Source organism: Hyla sarda, chromosome 2 (assembly GCF_029499605.1).
Source record: "Hyla sarda isolate aHylSar1 chromosome 2, aHylSar1.hap1, whole genome shotgun sequence".
Lineage (NCBI taxonomy): Eukaryota > Metazoa > Chordata > Amphibia > Anura > Hylidae > Hyla > Hyla sarda.
The window spans coordinates 246,930,846-246,951,889 of NC_079190.1; the positions used below are offsets into that span (position 1 = coordinate 246,930,846).

Consider the following 21,044-nt stretch of genomic DNA (forward strand, 5'->3'; position numbering starts at 1 on the left):
AATACACCCTTTCCTTGCCACGCTGTCACAGTGAATAATGACCCAAATAGTGTGAAAAGAAATCATATTATCATATAATCATAGTTACATAGCTAATAGGGTTCAAATAGACAAGTTTATAGTCCCAGCTATAACCCTACTATGTTGATTGAGAGGATGACAGTAAAACTTACGACTTGGGGAAAAAATTACTTTAGGCTCTAAATATCAGAATAAATCCTTAGATCACTATTACATCTCCAGAATTTAAGTTCTAATAACGTGTAATATTATATTTCTCAAGAAAGATACCCAGGGCCTTTTTTTAACTGGATAAAGGGGTTATCTGGTTATTAAAAAAAGTAGTTCACATGTTATGGCTAAATACTCACCCTGATTTTCTCCCTATCATACTGTTCTTCTCTGCTTGCCGCTCAAGTCTTCTTCTGCTTCACAGCAATTCTCAGTTCTCCTGCAAGGTTGTCGGGAACTCCCCCTCTCTTAGCCCAGGCCTGCGGGAGGAGTGAGGACTTTTCTACCACTTCCTTCAAGTAAGTGATGGTGGGAAGTGGTGGAACAGAGCAGGATCCTTAAAACATGTGTATAAGTGTGAACATGTACATGTATAAGTAATACACATGTATTAAGGGAACAAAAGGTTAGTTTTTCATAACTGGATAACCCCTTTATGTTGTTCAATGAATCAACCATCACAACAAGTTGTGGCAGAGAGTTCCATAGTCTCACTGCTCTAATAGTAAAAAAAAAATCCCCATCCCCTGTGGTGATGGAGAAACCTTATGTTCTCTTAATATAAAGGATGCCCCCTTGTCATGGCTACTGGCCTAGGTATGAAAAAAAATCACTTGCAATATCTCTTTAACACCCCCCAAAAAACAATCTGTTTGGATCTGGACTGACTCATAAATGTACAAAATTTATAGAAATTTTACTAAGGCCCTATTTATATTTGGCTGCTTACAGAAAGGTTATGACTTTGTGATTCAATGAAGCTCATTCTAACCTTATGTCTATGTGTAACAGAAGTCTATAACAACACATAAGCAGGCCATATACATAATATACAAAAGATGTTGATAGATTGATAGATGCTGTTGGTTAAATGCTGATTCTTTCCCGATTTCACCATACACATGCACACGTGGCTGAGTGGCCTATGTTATTATCTGTTGGGTTAGAATGTGGTGGACGCTGTACACACTAGATGGTTGGTTGGTTCTGCAGTTATGGATGGGTTTAGCCAACAATAATCCAAAATGATAGCTAGCTTTACAATGTAGGAAGGACAGATCAAACATTTACACGAAGAGACAACTCTTTGATCTTCGGAGTATACGTATTAAAGGGGTTATCCAGGAATAGAAAAACATAGCTAGTTTCTTACAAAAAAGCTCCATATCCTTCTCCAGATTGGGTGTAGTATTATAACATGGCTCCATTCACTTCAATGGAACTGAGCTGCAGAACCACACCCAACCTGGAGACAGATGGGGAGTGTTTTTTTAAAGAAATTAGCTCTGTTTTTTTTATTCCTAGATAACCCCTTTAATATACACTGCTCAAAAAAATAAAGGGAACACTAAGGTAACTCCTGGACAGTCTGTAGTGCAAAGTGGCGTTGGTGGATGGAGCGAGACACGATGTCCCAGATGTGCTCAATCGTATTCAGGTCTGGGGAATGGGCGGGCCAGTCCATAGCATCAATGCCTTCCTCTTGGCGGAACTGCTGACACACTCCAGTCACATGAGGTCTAGCATTGTCTTGCATTAGGAGGAACCCAGGGCCAACCGCACCAGCATATGGTCTCACAAGGGGTCTGAGGATCTCATCTCGGTACCTAATGGCAGTCAGGCTACCTCTGGCAACCACATGGAGGGTTGTGTGGCTCCCCAAAGAAATGCCACTCCACACCATTACGGACCCACCGGCAAACAGGTCATGCTGGAGGATGTTGCAGGCAGCAGAACGTTCTCCACGGCATCTCCAGACTCTCATCTGTAAAGAGCACAGGAAACCAGTGTCGAATTTGCCAATCTTCGTTTTCTCTGGCAAATGCCAAACGTCCTGCACGGTGTTGGGCTGTAAGCCCAACTCCCACCTGTGGATGTCGGGCCTCATACCACCCTCATGGAGTCTGTTTCTGACCATTTGAATTGACACATGCACATTTGTGGCTTGCTGGAGGTCATTTTGCAGGGCTCTGGCAGTGCTCCTCCCGCTCCTCCTTGCACAAAGGCGAAGGTAGTGGTCCTGCTGCTGGCTGTTGCACTCCTACAGCCTCCACCACATCTCCTGATGTACTGGCCTGTCTCCTGGTAGCGTCTCCAATCTCTGGACACTATGTTGAGAGACACAGAAAACCTTCTTGCCACAGCTAGCGTTGATGTGCCATCCTGAATGAGCTGCACTACCTGAGCCACTTGTGTGGGTTGTAGACTCCATATCATGCTACCACTAGAGTGAAAGCACCGCCAGCATTCAAAAGTGACCAAAACATCAGCCAGGAAGCATAGGAACTGAGAAGTGGTCTGTGGTCACACCTGCAAAACCACTCCTTTATTGGGGGTGCCTTGCTAATTGCCTATAATTTCCACCTCTTGTCTGTTCCATTTGCACAACAACATGTGAAATTGTCAATCAGTGTTGCTTCCTGAGTGGACAGTGTGATTTCAGAGAAGGGTGATTGACTTGGAGTTACATAGGGGGATATTTATCAAAACCTGTCCTGAGGAAAAGTTGATGAGTTGCCCATAGCAACCAATCACATCGCTTCTTTCATTTTTGAAAAGGCCTCTGAAAAATGAAAGAAGTGATCTGATTGGTTGCTATGGGCAACTCAGCAACTTTTCCTCTGGGCAGGTTTTGATAAATCTCCCCCATTGTGTTGTTTAAGAGTTCCCTTTATTTTTTTGAGAAGTGTATAAGTGAATATCCATCTTATAGCATCATATCATTTGTAGTCCAAAATTCTGTGATACAACATTTCCCAATGTTTCTATCTAGTGGTCTGAGCTGTGTGTTTTAGAGTTTAAAAACTTCTAAATAGATATAGATTTAAAGAGCACCTATCAAAGTACCTATCATCAAACCATATTTTCTAAACTAACTCAAATGATATTCCCTAACTACTCCTAACTAGTGTTGAGCGGCATAGGCCATATTCGAATTCGCGAATATTCGCGAATATATGGACGAATATTCGTCACATATTCGCGAATATTCGCATATTCGTTATATTCTCGTTTTATTTTCGCATACGCGAAAATTCGTGTATGCGAAAATTAACATATGCGAAAATTCGTATATACAAAATTAGCATACGCGTAAATTCGCATATGCGAATATTAGCATATGCTAATTTTCGCATATGCGATTTTTCGCACGCCAGTCTCACACAGTAGTATTACAGCCTTCTTTACACCACACAAGCTGGAAGCAGAGAGGGGTGATCACTGTGATGTGTACTGTGAAGAAAAAAAAAAAAAAAAAAAACAATATTCGTAATTACGAATATATAGCGCTATATTCGCGAAATTCGCGAATTCGCGAATATGCGATATTCGCGAATAATATTCGAATTGCGAATATTCGCGAGCAACACTACTCCTAACACCCCTTTTGCCTTCATTTTTTTTTTTTTTTAGAGCTTTAAAAACTCTGTATCATACCTTTCCCCTTGCTCATATTGTGTGAGCTCCCGGAAGAAGAAAGTGGACGTTTCACACCAGCCACAACACCATTGAAGCCTGCGAGAGCTGTGCCTCACCATGCCCCACCCGCACTTCCTGAGTGTGATCTCCTGCCAGGCCAGGAGGAGACCAAACTAATTATTTGACTTGCGGCAGGGAACAGAACAGAGCCACCTAGTGGCAGCTTTTTCAATCACATTAAAAACATATAAAGGTTGGGAGCATTAACCTGTTAAGGACCAAGGGCGTACCTGTACGCCCTGAGTCCGCTCCCTTTCTATAACATGGGGCCACGGCGGGGGCCCGTGGCTAATAGTGCATGGCACTGATTGTGGTGCTACACGCTACTAACTCTTTAGACGCAGCGTCAAAGTTGATCGCCGCGTCTAAAGGGAAACTAAACTACCCCCTGTTAGCTCAGTGGGCTATTCGGGACCGCCACAGTGAAATCGCGGCTTCCCGAACAGCTGTGAGACAGCAGGAGGGTCCTCTTACCTGCTCCTGGTGTCCAATCGCCGAATGACTGCTCAGTGCCTGAGATCCAGGCATGAGCAGTCAAGAGGCAGAATCATTGATCAATGGTTTCCTATGAGAAATCATTGATCAATGTAAAAGATCAGTGTGTGCAGTGTTTTAGCCCCCTACAGGAGGTAAAAAATTACAAAAAAAAAAGTGAATAAAGATCATTTAACCCCTTCCCTAATAAAAGTTTGAATCCCCCCTTTTCCCATTTAAAAAAAACTATGTAAATAAAAATAAACATATGTGGTATCGCCGCATTTGTAAATGTCCGAACTATAAAAATATATCATTAATTAAACCGCACGGTCAATGGCGTACTCGCAAAAAAAATTCCAAAGTCCAAAATAGTGCATTTTTGGTCACTTTTTATGTCATGAAAAACTGAATAAAAAGCGATCAATAAGTCCGATCAATACAATCATGACACCACTAAAAACTTCAGATCACGGAGCAAAAAATGAGCCCCCATAGCGCCCCATAGGCAGAAATATAAAAAAGTTATAGGGGTCAGAAGATGACAATTTTAACATTTACTTTTTCCTGCATGTAGTTATAATTTTTTCCAGAAGTCCGACAAAATCAAACCTATATAAGTAGGATATCATTTTAATCGTATGGTCCTACAGAATAAAGATAAGATGTCATTTTTACCGAAAAATGCACTGCGTAGAAATGGAAGTCCCCAAAATTTACAAAATGGTGTTCTCAATTTTGTCGCACAATGATTTATTTTTCCATTTCATCATAGATTTTTTGGGTAAAATGACTGACGTCATTACAAAGTAGAATTGGTGGCGCAAAAAATAAGCCATCATGCGGATTTTTAGGTGCAAAATTTAAAGAGTTATGAAAAAAATGAATGTGCAAAAATGGAAAAAACCCTGGTCCTTAAGGGGTTAAAGGGGAACTTCGATGGAAACAAGTGGAAAACAAATGTTTTCAAATCAACTGATGACAGTAAGTTAAACAGAGTATTGGAAGGCTTCTGATTTTGGAATGTAATAATTTGTAAATTTGTAAATTGTTTTGTTCTTTTTAGTCTGACAACAGTGCTCTTTGCTGACACCTCTGTCACCATATCAGGAACTGCTCAGATTAGAATCAAAAACCTGTCCTGCTCTGGACAGTTCCTGACATGGACAGAGGTGTCAGCAGAGAGCACTGTGGTCAGACTGGAAAGAACTTCACACAATTCTCTATAGTATATCTGTAATATACAGCAGCTGATAAGTACTGGGAGGGTTAAGATTTTGAAATAGAAGTCATTTACAAAATGTGTTTGACTTTTTGGCACCAGTTGATCTAAAAAAAATTTCCCCACCAGAGTTCCCATTGAACAGCAAGTACATAGCAAAGTGTCTTATAATTACATGAGGAACAATATATTAAAAGTTTAGTTTGGTGACTCTTTAACAGATAACATACTACTGTATCTGCACTCACTACTAGATTGAATATGGGAGCTTACTTGAAACTTTTACCACTGAGTTCAATCTATAACAGTAGGGAATAAGCTCCTAAACTCCAGCCAGTAATGACTGCAGGTAGCCAGCATGCTATGCGTAAAATGTATGTCTATGCATGGGATTAGGAGCTCTGTATAAGAAATCTACAGCTCAGATCATTATAGAGATGTATTAAGAAATGAAACAATATAAGATATTGAACTTATCTTAGATATGAAAGTAGTATTCAAAAGCGGACATGTACTATAACATGAATGACCTTATGTAGAGGGTTATTCTTCTTTAAATTGTCCAAGTACATCCTAAGGCATTAGTTTAGTGTCCCCCAACATGCACTCCTCCCCAGCTGTTAAAAAAAACCTTTAGCTGTCAGGGCATGATGGGGGTTGTAGTTTTGCACACCTGGAGAGCAATAGATTGGAAACAATGCATTAAAGGGGTACTCTGCCAGAAAACATTTTTTTAATCAACTGAGGCCAGAAATTTAAACAGATTTGTTAATTACTTCTATTTAAAAATCTTAATCCTTTCAGTACTTATCAGCTGCTGTATGCTCCACAGGAATTTCTTTTTTTTCTAATTTCCTTTCTGTCTGACCACAGTGCTCTCTGCTGACACCTTTGTCCATGTCATGAACTGTCCAGAGCAGGATAGGTTTGCTATGGGGATTTTCTCCTGTTCTGGAGAGTTCCTAAAATGGACAGATGTGTCAGCAGAGAGCACTGTGGTCAGACAGAAAGGGAATTTAAAAAGAAAAGAACTTCCTGTGTAGCATACAGCAGCTGATAAGTACTAGAAGGATTAAGATTTTAAAATAGAAGTAATTTACAAATCTGTTTAACGTGATTTAAAAACAAGCATGAATAAAGACTAGAACTGCAACCAATGCTCCGTATATATGAACCTAACAAGCAGCCAGCTTTAGCACGAGTCAGGTGAATTAATAAAAGCAAATCCAATAAGGCTTGTTGTTATCTAGTGACAACCTGAGTATTGACCATAGTCTCCAGCATCATTTCCATTAATGTCAATCAATGGTATTTATCCAGAGAACAGTGGCGGTGCAGCGTAGTGAATCCTGGCCTTTTAGCTACCTAATAAAAGCAGAAATGCTCCCATTTTACACTCATGTAAATTGGACTTTTTTCCTAATAAAGATTGTAAAATAATGTGACAAATAAAGTTTATCAGCGTGAGAAATAATATTATAAATGTTTTGGCTAATTTCTTGCCTTTAGATACTGATGCATTTTAAGTTGTATTTGAACAGCTTGATGGGATACATTTAAAAGGGAAATCTTTTATGGTTCTCCATACAGAATAATGTGATAGTGAAACAATAGCTTTAAAGGGGGACTACACTGTAAACTTCTTATCCCCTATGCAAAGGATAGGGGATAAGATGTTAGATCGCTGGGGACCCCCGCAATCTCGGCTGCAACACCCTTGTCATTCAAAGCATGGAGCAAACTCCGCTCCATGCCCGATGACTGGCGATGCCAGCCGCCACGCCCCCTACATTCACGTCTATGGTGGGAGGCGTGAAGGCTATGCACTTGCTGTTACGCTCCCTATAAGATGTTTACAGCGCAGTACCCCTTTAAGGAAAGTGTTATTTGTGCAAGAAGTACATGTGTGTTTTTTTAAACCCCAGTGTGTAGGCCTAGAACAGCTGTTGCAGCTGATGCACCAAACTTAGTCAGGTGGCTGTAGTGAATAAAGAGTTTTCTGGACAGATAAGTGTGTATTTCAAATGCTGAATGTCTAACTGTATTTTCTACATTGCATATATGTCTTTCCAAAGTTCTCCTGCATGTAAATGGTTATTTCTTGCAAAACTTGTTTTCCATTGCATTTTGTACAGCAGACACAGCTGAGACTCCTGGCCAATATCTGCAGAGCTTGTCCCAACTCCACCCCATCCCCTAGCCTTGGAGTAGAGGTGGATCTTCATTTGTGTTCAGTCAGAGCCTTGTCAGAGCCCAAAGCAAGTCCATTCAGTCAGAGCCGTGTGAATTCAAATAGAGAAAAAAACAGACACAGTCGCACATCTACAACATGCACCTTGATCTTAGGCTTCTCAGCTAAATTTATTAAATCAACAGGTGGTTATTGTACTTGATGATCATGAAGTGCAAGCCCGCTAGCCACGTCATGGCCACCTGTAAGGAGCAGGTCCCTAACATCCCTAGCATAAAATGGCACTGCACTGAGCGGCGACCACTACCGCTACAAAACCAGTGCCCACAGGGGGAACAACACATTGGCTGAGCAGCCCAAATGCCGCCCGACCAGACCCTGGGCCATGTCTCCCCACAGACAGGGCACCACAGCAGCAATGGCAACCACAAAGTACAGCACTATTGTGAACAGGTGACAAAACACACTTAGCTCCTAATAAATAAAAATAGAATGGACATCTCTACAACTAGAAATGTACGAGGTTAATTGCAGACCTGTACCGCAAGGTGACATAAAAATAGAATAAATAAATGAATAAAAAGTGTCCCAGTCCTCAAGTACCTCAACCAAAATGGATGTACAATGGATAACTGGTATAGATGTATTTTATTGTAGTCTTAAATCACATATAAAATTAGTATAAAATTACTCACAGGGCCCATGTGATATACAAATATCCAATGTAAAACATATAAAATATAAAAAGGGAAAATAAGGGCCTGAATAACCTGTAAAGGAAAAAAAAAAGACCTCTAATGTCCAACATGCAGTATTATATTCCTGTAATGCAAGAAAGAGATCCTATAATAGCATAATAGGACTGAAGTGCTGTAAAGTGACCATGCTAGAAAATCCAGATACAGTTCAAAGATCCGTTATGAAATTAAACCTGCAACAGTGTCATCACATGTAATACATAAGTAATGGTACCAAGTACCGCTCACCACTCCAGGTGTGAATGCCGACAGCCAGCACCACTAATAATATAGTTGTCGATGCTGTGTAAAAAGCGCTGGTGGTATAGTTACCAGTGATGGATATGAAGCGTTCAGGTATGGACTGTGTCCGGTCACAGCAATCGGTCCTCGGTCCAGAGGGAAGACTATTTCTCCCGCTACTATCTCCCATCCCAAAATAACTTGCGTTATGATTGATGGGCAAGAACGGTTAAAACTTGTATTAGAACAATCCCATAGACTATAATGGGATTTACTAACGTAAGTTAGGGCTTTTCTAATGGCCATTTTACCCCACGATCGCCCGCGATTTTATAACGGGTGTTATATAATGGGTCCTTTTCATAATGTGAAAGGAGCCTAAGGTAGTAAGGAGGTAGGTAAAGGGGCACTCCGATGAAAAGCAAATGTTTTCAGTTCAACTGGTGCCAGAAAGTTAAACACATTTTTAAATTACTTTTATATAAAAATCTTAGTCATTCCAGTACTTATCAACTACTGTATTCTCCAGAGCAAGTTGTGTAGTTATTTTCTGTCCAACCACAGTGCTCTCTGCTGCCCCCTCTGTCTGTGTCAGGAACTGTCCAGAGTAGGAGCAAATCCCCAGAACAAACCTCTCCTGCTCTGGACAGTTCCTGACGTGGACAGAGGTGGCAGCAGAGAACACTGTGGTCAGACTGGAAAGACACAACTTCCTCTGTAGTATACAGCAGTTAATAAGTACTGGATGGATTAAGAATATTAAATAGAAGTCATTTACAAATCTGTTTAACTTTCTGGCAACAATATTTTTTTATTTTTTTTAACCTCTGTAGTACCCATTTAAGGCCACCAATATGGATGCTTTGCTGTGCCCTGTGTTCCTTTTAAAATGATTGTTAAATGTTTTACTATAGGGTGCAATTTAAATGTTTTCATTTTATTGTATGTATATATACATTCTTCTTTTGTTAAAGGTTTATGGTTAGGCTCATAGGCGTGCGCAGCCTATTGCATTAGGGTGTGCACCCTAAAGCACAAACTCATGCAGCGCACGTGTGTGTGTGATATATATACACACACACACACACACACTCTTGCTTGCATGTACACATACATAAACATACCTACACTCATAAATATCAATACAAACAAAATGAAAAACTTTATTAAAACTTTTTTTGGGATTGGAGGCTTTTTTTTGGATTGGACGCTCCATTATACATACACTGTACAGCAATCATACCTCTATTATACATACACTGTGACTGTACAGCAATCATACATCCAATCCATTAATAATGGATTGGATGTATGATTGCTGTACAGTCACAGACAGTGTATGTATAATGGAGGTATGATTGCTGTACAGTGTATGTATAATGGTGGTATGCTTGCTGTACAGTGTATGTATAATGGTGGTAAGCTTGCTGTACAGTATATGTATAATGGTGGTATGCTTGCTGTACAGTGTATGTATAATGGTGGTATGCTTGCTGTACAGTGTATGTATAATGGTGGTATGCTTGCTGTACAGTGTATGTATAATGGTAGTATGCTTGCTGTACAGTGTATGTATAATGGATGTATGATTGCTGTACAGTGTATGTATAATGGATGTATGATTGCTGTACAGTGTATGTATAATGGTGGTATGCTTGCTGTACAGTGTATGTATAATGGAGGTATGATTGCTGTACAGTGTATGTATAATGGATGTATGCTTGCTGTACAGTGTATGTATAATGGCGGTATGCTTGCTGTACAGTGTATGTATAATGGCGGTATGATTGCTCAACAGTGTATGTATAATGGTGGTATGCTTGCTGTACAGTGTATGTATAATGGCGGTATGATTGCTGTACAGTGTATGTATAATGGTGGTATGCTTGCTGTACAGTGTATGTATAATGGTGGTATGCTTGCTGTACAGTGTATGTATAATGGTGGTATGCTTGCTGTACAGTGTATGTATAATTGAGGTATGATTGCTGTACAGTGTATGTATAATGGAGGTATGATTGCTGTACAGTGTATGTATAATGGATGTATGCTTGCTGTACAGTGTATGTATAATGGTGGTATGCTTGCTGTACAGTGTATGTATAATGGTGGTATGCTTGCTGTACAGTGTATGTATAATGGCGGTATGCTTGCTGTACAGTGTATGTATAATGGATGTATGATTGCTGTACAGTGTATGTATAATGGCGGTATGATTGCTGTACAGTGTATGTATAATGGAGGTATGATTGCTGTACAGTGTATGTATAAGGGAGGTATGATTGCTGTACAGTGTATGTATAATGGATGTATGATTGCTGTACAGTGTATGTATAATGGAGGTATGATTGCTGTACAGTGTATGTATAATGTAGGTATGATTGCTGTACAGTGTATGTATAATGGAGGTATGATTGCTGTACAGTGTATGTATAATGGAGGTATGATTGCTGTACAGTGTATGTATAATGGAGGTATGATTGCTGTACAGTGTATGTATAATGGATGTATGATTGCTGTACAGTGTATGTATAATGGAGGTATGATTGCTGTACAGTGTATGTATAATGGATGTATGATTGCTGTACAGTGTATGTATAATGGATGTATGATTGCTGTACAGTGTATGTATAATGGAGGTATGCTTGCTGTACAGTGTAAGTATAATGGAGGTATGATTGCTGTACAGTGTATGTATAATGGAGGTATGATTGCTGTACAGTGTATGTATAATGGAGGTATGATTGCTGTACAGTGTATGTATAATGGATGTATGATTGCTGTACAGTGTATGTATAATGGAGGTATGATTGCTGTACAGTGTATGTATAATGGATGTATGATTGTTGTACAGTGTATGTATAATGGATGTATGATTGCTGTACAGTGTATGTATAATGGTGGTATGCTTGCTGTACAGTGTAAGTATAATGGAGGTATGATTGCTGTACAGTGTATGTATAATGGAGGTATGCTTGCTGTACAGTGTATGTATAATGGAGGTATGATTGCTGTACAGTGTATGTATAATGGATGTATGATTGCTGTACAGTGTATGTATAATGGAGGTATGATTGCTGTACAGTGTATGTATAATGGACAGGGCCGTCTTTAATTTTGATTGGACCCTGGGCAAGCAATTTTTTTTGGTCCCCCCGGTCCCCCACCCCCATCTCACACACACTCGGGATCAGTACAGGATCAGTAATGTAATGTATGTACACAGTGACCTCACCAGCAGAATAGTGAGTACAGCTCTGGAGTATAATACAGGATATAACTCAGGATCAGTACAGGATCAGTAATGTAATGTATGTACACAGTGACCTCACCAGCAGAATAGTGAGTACAGCTCTGGAGTATAATACAGGATATAACTCAGGATCAGTGCAGGATAAGTAATGTAATGTATGTACACAGTGACCTCACCAGCAGAATAGTGAGTACAGCTCTGGAGTATAATACAGGATATAACTCAGGATCAGTACAGGATACGTACGAGGGAGGGGATTATCAGATTATGCATGTGAGGGGAGGATAATAATAATTATTATAATCCTCCCCTCACATATATGTAACATCTCCCCCTCACATGTATAATCTGAGAATCCCCTCCTCACATTGATTATCCCCTCACATATATAATATCATACTCAGATTATATGTGAAGGGATTATCAATGTGAAGAGGGGATTATCAGATTATATATGTGAGGGGGAGATTATAATAATCATTATTATCCTACCCTCACATGCATAATTTCCTCCCTTCTCACATTATATAATAAATCCCCCCTCACATTATATAATAAATCCCCCCCACCCCCACACTATATAATAAATCCCCCCTCATATGATATAATAAATCCCCCCTCACATTATATAATAAATCCCCCCTCACATTATATAATAAATCCCCCCACACTATATAATAAATCCCCCCTCACATTATATAATAAATCCCCCCTCACATTATATAATAAATCCCCCCCACCCCCACACTATATAATAAATCCCCCCTCACATTATATAATAAATCTCCCCCACCCCCACACTATATAATAAATCCCCCCTCACATTATATAATAAATCCCCCCCACCCCCACACTATATAATAAATCCCCCCTCACATTATATAATAAATCCCCCCCACCCCCACACTATATAATAAATCCCCCCTCACATTATATAATAAATCCCCCCCACACTATATAATAAATCCCCCCTCACATTATATAATAAATCCCCCCCACACTATATAATAAATCCCCCCTCACATTATATAATAAATCCCCCCTCATATGATATAATAAATCCCCCCACACTATATAATAAATCCCCCCACACACACACTATATAATAAATCCCCCCTCATATGATATAATAAATCCCCCCACACTATATAATAAATCCCCCCTCACATTATATAATAAATCCCCCCCAACACTATATAATAAATCCCCCCTCACATTATATAATAAATCCCCCCCACACTATATAATAAATCCCCCCTCACATTATATAATAAATCCCCCCACACTATATAATAAATCCCCCCTCACATTATATAATAAATCCCCCCCACACTATATAATAAATCCCCCCTCACATTATATAATAAATCCCCCCACACTATATAATAAATCCCCCCTCATATTATATAATAAATCCCCCCACACTATATAATAAATCCCCCCTCACATTATATAATAAATCCCCCCCAACACTATACAATAAATCCCCCCTCACATTATATAATAAATCCCCCCCACACTATATAATAAATCCCCCCTCACATTATATAATAAATCCCCCCACACTATATAATAAATCCCTCCTCACATTATATAATAAATCCCCCCCCACACTATATAATAAATCCCCCCTCACATTTTATAATAAATCCCCCCTCACATTTTATAATAAATCCCCCCACACTATATAATAAATCCCCCCTCACATTATATAATAAATCCCCCCCCACTATATAATAAATCCCCCCTCACATTATATAATAAATCCCCCCCACCCCCACACTATATAATAAATCCCCCCTCACATTATATAATAAATCCCCCCCACACTATATAGTAAATCCCCCCTCACATTATATAATAAATCCTCCCTCACATTATATAATAAATCCCCCCCACACTATATAATAAATCCCCCCTCACATTATATAATAAATCCCCCCCACCCCCACACTATATAATAAATCCCCCCTCACATTATATAATAAATCCCCCCCACCCCCACACTATATAATAAATCCCCCCTCACATTATATAATAAATCCCCCCACCCCCACACTATATAATAAATCCCCCCTCACATTATATAATAAATCCCCCCCACATTATATAATAAATCCCCCCTCATGTGATATAATAAATCCCCCCACACTATATAATAAATCCCCCCTCACATTATATAATAAATCCCCCCCAACACTATATAATAAATCCCCCCTCACATTATATAATAAATCCCCCCCACACTATATAATAAATCCCCCCTCACATTATATAATAAATCCCCCCACACTATATAATAAATCCCCCCTCACATTATATAATAAATCCCCCCCACACTATATAATAAATCCCCCCTCACATTATATAATAAATCCCCCCACACTATATAATAAATCCCCCCTCACATTATATAATAAATCCCCCCACACTATATAATAAATCCCCCCTCACATTATATAATAAATCCCCCCCAACACTATATAATAAATCCCCCCTCACATTATATAATAAATCCCCCCCACACTATATAATAAATCCCCCCTCACATTATATAATAAATCCCCCCCACACTATATAATAAATCCCCCCTCACATTATATAATAAATCCCCCCACACTATATAATAAATCCCCCCTCACATTATATAATAAATCCCCCCCCACACTATATAATAAATCCCCCCTCACATTATATAATAAATCCCCCCACCCCCACACTATATAATAAATCCCCCCTCACATTATATAATAAATCCCCCCCACACTATATAATAAATCCCCCTCACATTATATAATAAATCCCCCCTCACATTATATAATAAATCCCCCCACACTATATAATAAATCCCCCCTCACATTATATAATAAATCCCCCCCACACTATATAATAAATCCCCCCTCACATTATATAATAAATCCCCCCCACCCCCACACTATATAATAAATCCCCCCTCACATTATATAATAAATCCCCCCCACATTATATAATAAATCCCCCCTCATATGATATAATAAATCCCCCCACACTATATAATAAATCCCCCACACACACACTATATAATAAATCCCCCCTCATATGATATAATAAATCCCCCCACATTATATAATAAATCCCCCCACACTATATAATAAATCCCCCCTCACATTATATAATAAATCCCCCCTCATATGATATAATAAATCCCCCCACACTATATAATAAATCCCCCCACATTATATAATAAATCCCCCCACACTATATAATAAATCCCCCCTCACATTATATAATAAATCCCCCCTCATATGATATAATAAATCCCCCCACACTATATAATAAATCCCCCCTCACATTATATAATAAATCCCCCCCACACTATATAATAAATCCCCCCTCATATGATATAATAAATCCCCCCACACTATATAATAAATCCCCCCTCACATTATATAATAAATCCCCCCCACACACACTATATAATAAATCCCCCCTCATATGATATAATAAATCCCCCCTCACATTATATAATAAATCCCCCCCACACTATATAATAAATCCCCCCTCACATTATATAATAAATCCCCCCCACACTATATAATAAATCCCCCCTCACATTATATAATAAATCCCCCCCACCCCCACACTATATAATAAATCCCCCCTCACATTATATAATAAATCCCCCCCACATTATATAATAAATCCCCCCTCATATGATATAATAAATCCCCCCACACTATATAATAAATCCCCCCACACACAAAATATATAATAAATCCCCCCTCATATGATATAATAAATCCCCCCACATTATATAATAAATCCCCCCACACTATATAATAAATCCCCCCTCACATTATATAATAAATCCCCCCCCACACTATATAATAAATCCCCCCTCATATGATATAATAAATCCCCCCACACTATATAATAAATCCCCCCTCACATTATATAATAAATCCCCCCCACACTATATAATAAATCCCCCCTCACATTATATAATAAATCCCCCCCACACTATATAATAAATCCCCCCTCTTATGATATAATAAATCCCCCCACACTATATAATAAATCCCCCCTCACATTATATAATAAATCCCCCCCACACTATATAATAAATCCCCCCTCATATGATATAATAAATCCCCCCACACTATATAATAAATCCCCCCTCACATTATATAATAAATCCCCCCCACCCCCACACTATATAATAAATCCCCCCTCACATTATATAATAAATCCCCCCCACATTATATAATAAATCCCCCCTCATATGATATAATAAATCCCCCCACACTATATAATAAATCCCCCCACACACACACTATATAATAAATCCCCCCTCATATGATATAATAAATCCCCCCACATTATATAATAAATCCCCCCACACTATATAATAAATCCCCCCTCACATTATATAATAAATCCCCCCTCATATGATATAATAAATCCCCCCACACTATATAATAAATCCCCCCTCACATTATATAATAAATCCCCCCCACACTATATAATAAATCCCCCCTCACATTATATAATAAATCCCCCCCACACTATATAATAAATCCCCCCTCATATGATATAATAAATCCCCCCACACTATATAATAAATCCCCCCTCACATTATATAATAAATCCCCCCCCCAACACACTATATAATAAATCCCCCCTCATATGATATAATAAATCCCCCCTCACATTATATAATAAATCCCCCCCCACACTATATAATAAATCCCCCCTCACATTATATAATAAATCCCCCCCACACTATATAATAAATCCCCCCTCACATTATATAATAAATCCCCCCTTACACTATATAATAAATCCCCCCTCACACTATATAATAAATACCCTCCACACTATATAATAATTCCCCCCTCACATTATATAATAAATCCCCCCCACACTATATAATAAATCCCCCCTCACATTATATAATAAATCCCCCCCACCCCCACACTATATAATAAATCCCCCCTCACATTATATAATAAATCCCCCCCACCCCCACACTATATAATAAATCCCCCCTCACATTATATAATAAATCCCCCCCACATTATATAATAAATCCCCCCTCATATGATATAATAAATCCCCCCACACTATATAATAAATCCCCCCACACACACACTATATAATAAATCCCCCCTCATATGATATAATAAATCCCCCCACATTATATAATAAATCCCCCCACACTATATAATAAATCCCCCCTCACATTATATAATAAATCCCCCCCCCACACTATATAATAAATCCCCCCTCATATGATATAATAAATCCCCCCACACTATATAATAAATCCCCCCTCACATTATATAATAAATCCCCCCCACACTATATAATAAATCCCCCCTCACATTATATAATAAATCCCCCCCACACTATATAATAAATCCCCCCTCATATGATATAATAAATCCCCCCACACTATATAATAAATCCCCCCTCACATTATATAATAAATCCCCCCCACACTATATAATAAATCCCCCCTCATATGATATAATAAATCCCCCCACACTATATAATAAATCCCCCCTCACATTATATAATAAATCCCCCCACACACACACTATATAATAAATCCCCCCTCATATGATATAATAAATCCCCCCACACTATATAATAAATCCCCCCTCACATTATATAATAAATCCCCCCCCACACTATATAATAAATCCCCCCTCACATTATATAATAAATCCCCCCACACTATATAATAAATCCCCCCTCACATTATATAATAAATCCCCCCCACACTATATAATAAATCCCCCCTCACATTATATAATAAATCCCCCCCACACTATATAATAAATCCCCCCATACATTATATAATAAATCCCCCCTCACATTATATAATAAATCCCCCCCACACTATATAATAAATCCCCCCTCACATTATATAATAAATCCCCTCCACACTATATAATAAATCCCCCCTCACATTATATAATAAATCCCCCCCACACTATATAATAAATCCCCCCTCACATTATATAATAAATCCCCTCCACACTATATAATAAATCCCCCCTCACATTATATAATAAATCCCCCCACACTATATAATAAATCCCCCCTCACATTATATAATAAATCCCCTCTCACATTATATAATAAATCCCCTCCACACTATACAATAAATCCCCCCTCACATTATATAATAAATCCCCCCCACACTATATAATAAATCCCCCCTCACATTATATAATAAATCCCCTCCACACTATATGATAAATCCCCCCTCACATTATATAATAAATCCCCCCCACACTATATAATAAATCCCCCCTCACATTATATAATAAATCCCCCCCACACTTTATAATAAATCCCCCCTCACATTATATAATAAATCCCCCCCCACACTATATAATAAATCCCCCCTCACATTATATAATAAATCCCCCCCACACTATATAATAAATCCCCCCTCACATTATATAATAAATCCCCTCCACACTATATAATAAATCCCCCCTCACATTATATAATAAATCCCCCCCACACTATATAATAAATCCCCCCTCACATTATATAATAAATCCCCCCCACACTATATAATAAATCCCCCCTCACATTATATAATAAATCCCCCCCACCCCACACACACACACACACACTATATAATAAATCCCCCCCCCCCCCCCACACACACACATTATACATACTCACATATCCGGCGGTGGGTCCCCTGCTGCGGCCTGGATCCTGGAAGCGGCCGTGTGGGGACTGAGAGGAGCGGGAGACTCTCTCTGCTCCACTCCTCTCTATGATGCCGACCGTGACGTCGCACGTCACGTCACGTGACCATCTCCCAGACAGCCATTGCGGTACTGGCTGCCTGGGGATGAGTGACGACGGCGGCGAACATAAAAAGGTAGCGTGCGGCGCAAACCCGCCCCCCCCCCCCCGGGCCCTCTACTTCCCCCTGGGCCCCCTCCCACTAACATTTTGGCCGGGCCCCTGACGCCTGGCCCGCCAGCCTTTATCAGCTTTATCAGGGCCCATGGGGCAAAAGGGGCGAGCTGCTTTTGGGCCCCCAGGAATCACAGGGCCCGGGGCAGCTGCCCCTTTTGCTCCACGGCCGCGGTGATTAGGGTGTGCCTGGGCACACCCGGCACACCCTGTGCGCACGCCTATGGTTAGGCTGTACATGTCTTCCGGTGATTTTTTTCTACTTTGACCACTGAGCAGCCAACCTATATGGGAGACCCTGTGAGGGTCACAGGGGGATTACAAGTTTTCCTTCCATCTCCTTTTTTGGAGTGCATATGTATATCATTAAAAATGATACTACAGCACTACAGGAGATTGGATTGTGCAGTAGAAGGGTCCCACCTTGTAGACAAAATAAAAACAACTTGTCACTTCATATTGCTTTTTCAAATGTTTGGTATTATTTCATTGCAATTTATGTGAATAAACAAAATAAGTAAGAAATATACAAATAAGACATATGCATAAGTCAAGTCTATACAGTACATTTTCAAAATACAGAATCCACTGATGTATGATCATGTATAAAGGGTCTATTGATTATAAAGTTTCCAAAAGTGTTGCTCAGCCTTTAGATTGTTTCACATGCATCCACTGTACCTCTTTGAGGAATAATCCTTCTTTTGCCGACAATATTGCATATAATCAATATATCCTATATTCATGATCATATATTAGTGGATTCTGTATTTACACTAAATCCTAGTAACTAACAATATATTATTATAACATAAATTCTACACATCCCCACTAGCTTTTATACAACCTAGCAATTTCTGATTGAGATGCACAGCATGTACTGTAGATATCAAATAATGTAGCACAGCACCTGCAAAAATATATTTCCTTTCTACATGAGAAATAAGTAGAATTTTTGTCTGTACAATTCCTTAGGAAGACACAAATAGTGAATGATTAAAAAGTATTGGCTGTGTGCTGGAAACATTAATAATGCAGAGTAAAAAAAAAAATCAAGTTTGCTACATGTGATCACCTGATTTACATATCTTAATGAGATCATTTGTATTGCTTGCAATTACTGTAAAAGCCAAACACATTCACAACAAGAACAAGATGTGTTATATAAAAGCTTCCAAATGCAAGAAAAACAAACTCTGATTTTCTTCCTGGTATACCCTGGGAATGATTTTCTGATATACTGTGTTTGTTTCCTGAAATAAGCAGAAGGTTAGTACACAATTAACTGCAACCTGTAGAGGTGGACTATTTGCTGCTAGGAAGTTAATTGTGACTTCTTAACAGCGGATGAACCTCTAAAGGACACTTACACCTCCGAGTAACTGCCAAAGCTTAAAAGCTAAGATGACATTTCTCTATAAAATCCAGGTAGAAAGTAAAAACAGTCTACTCTCAAGCATAACTCTCAGAGGGTTATTAATGTGAACACATAATATCCAGTACTTAAAAAAGAACATTATTACTTTGGAGGAATTTTGCAGTTTCCGTATGAATGTATAGGTTTATCATACCCTGAAGGGTCATATAAGGAAAGTGATAAGGATACATTTTTAGAAATGCAAACATATAACATACGGAAAAGTAATGGACTTGTATTTCAATTAATTAAATTCAAAATATTCCTTTAAATAACTTTACTAAGTAATATAACCATGCATTAGAAACACCAGAGTTAACGTGTACCTATCAGATCCCACAAACTAAATGAATAAATAAATATGTGACTCAGTACCTAATCCTACCATGGACATCTAATATTTATGCCTCTATTTCTTATATTTATTATAAAAACATGTCTTTTCCTAAGCTCACAGTGTTAGAAATATTCTCGGGGGAAGGGGGCGTGTCCCTCCCTTGTGGTGGGGAGAGGTGATTGGTTTGTGCTCATGCAGCCTTGTCCATGACTCAGTTGGTATGCGGACCCTTAGTGGTGTGATTTTCTTTATTAAATATTCAAAAATTGTTAAACAACCATATTACAAAAGGTCTTTAATTTTCATTAGTAACAACATATAAAAAGTTTTTAACAGTGCCCATTTAAGTTTTACAGGGTTGTCTGTCTGTACACCTTATTAGGATACCCCCTTTTATCATTGTGAGTTCCTCAAGGAATGTGGTTACCTATTCTTTTAAAGTATGGCCATCTTAAATGGTCATTGTGATTTCGAAACATTTGCATAAATCAATAGCAAAAGAGACCTTAATCTAAAAATAATTGTGGAAGCC

The 21,044-nt window shown here is 38.7% G+C and overlaps 1 protein-coding gene across 1 annotated transcript in view; it reads right to left on the reverse strand.

The window, feature by feature from the left end:
- DOC2B (double C2 domain beta) overlaps positions 1–21,044 on the reverse strand; it is a 740,104-nt gene that overhangs the window by 79,440 nt on the left and 639,620 nt on the right. The window lies entirely within an intron of this gene.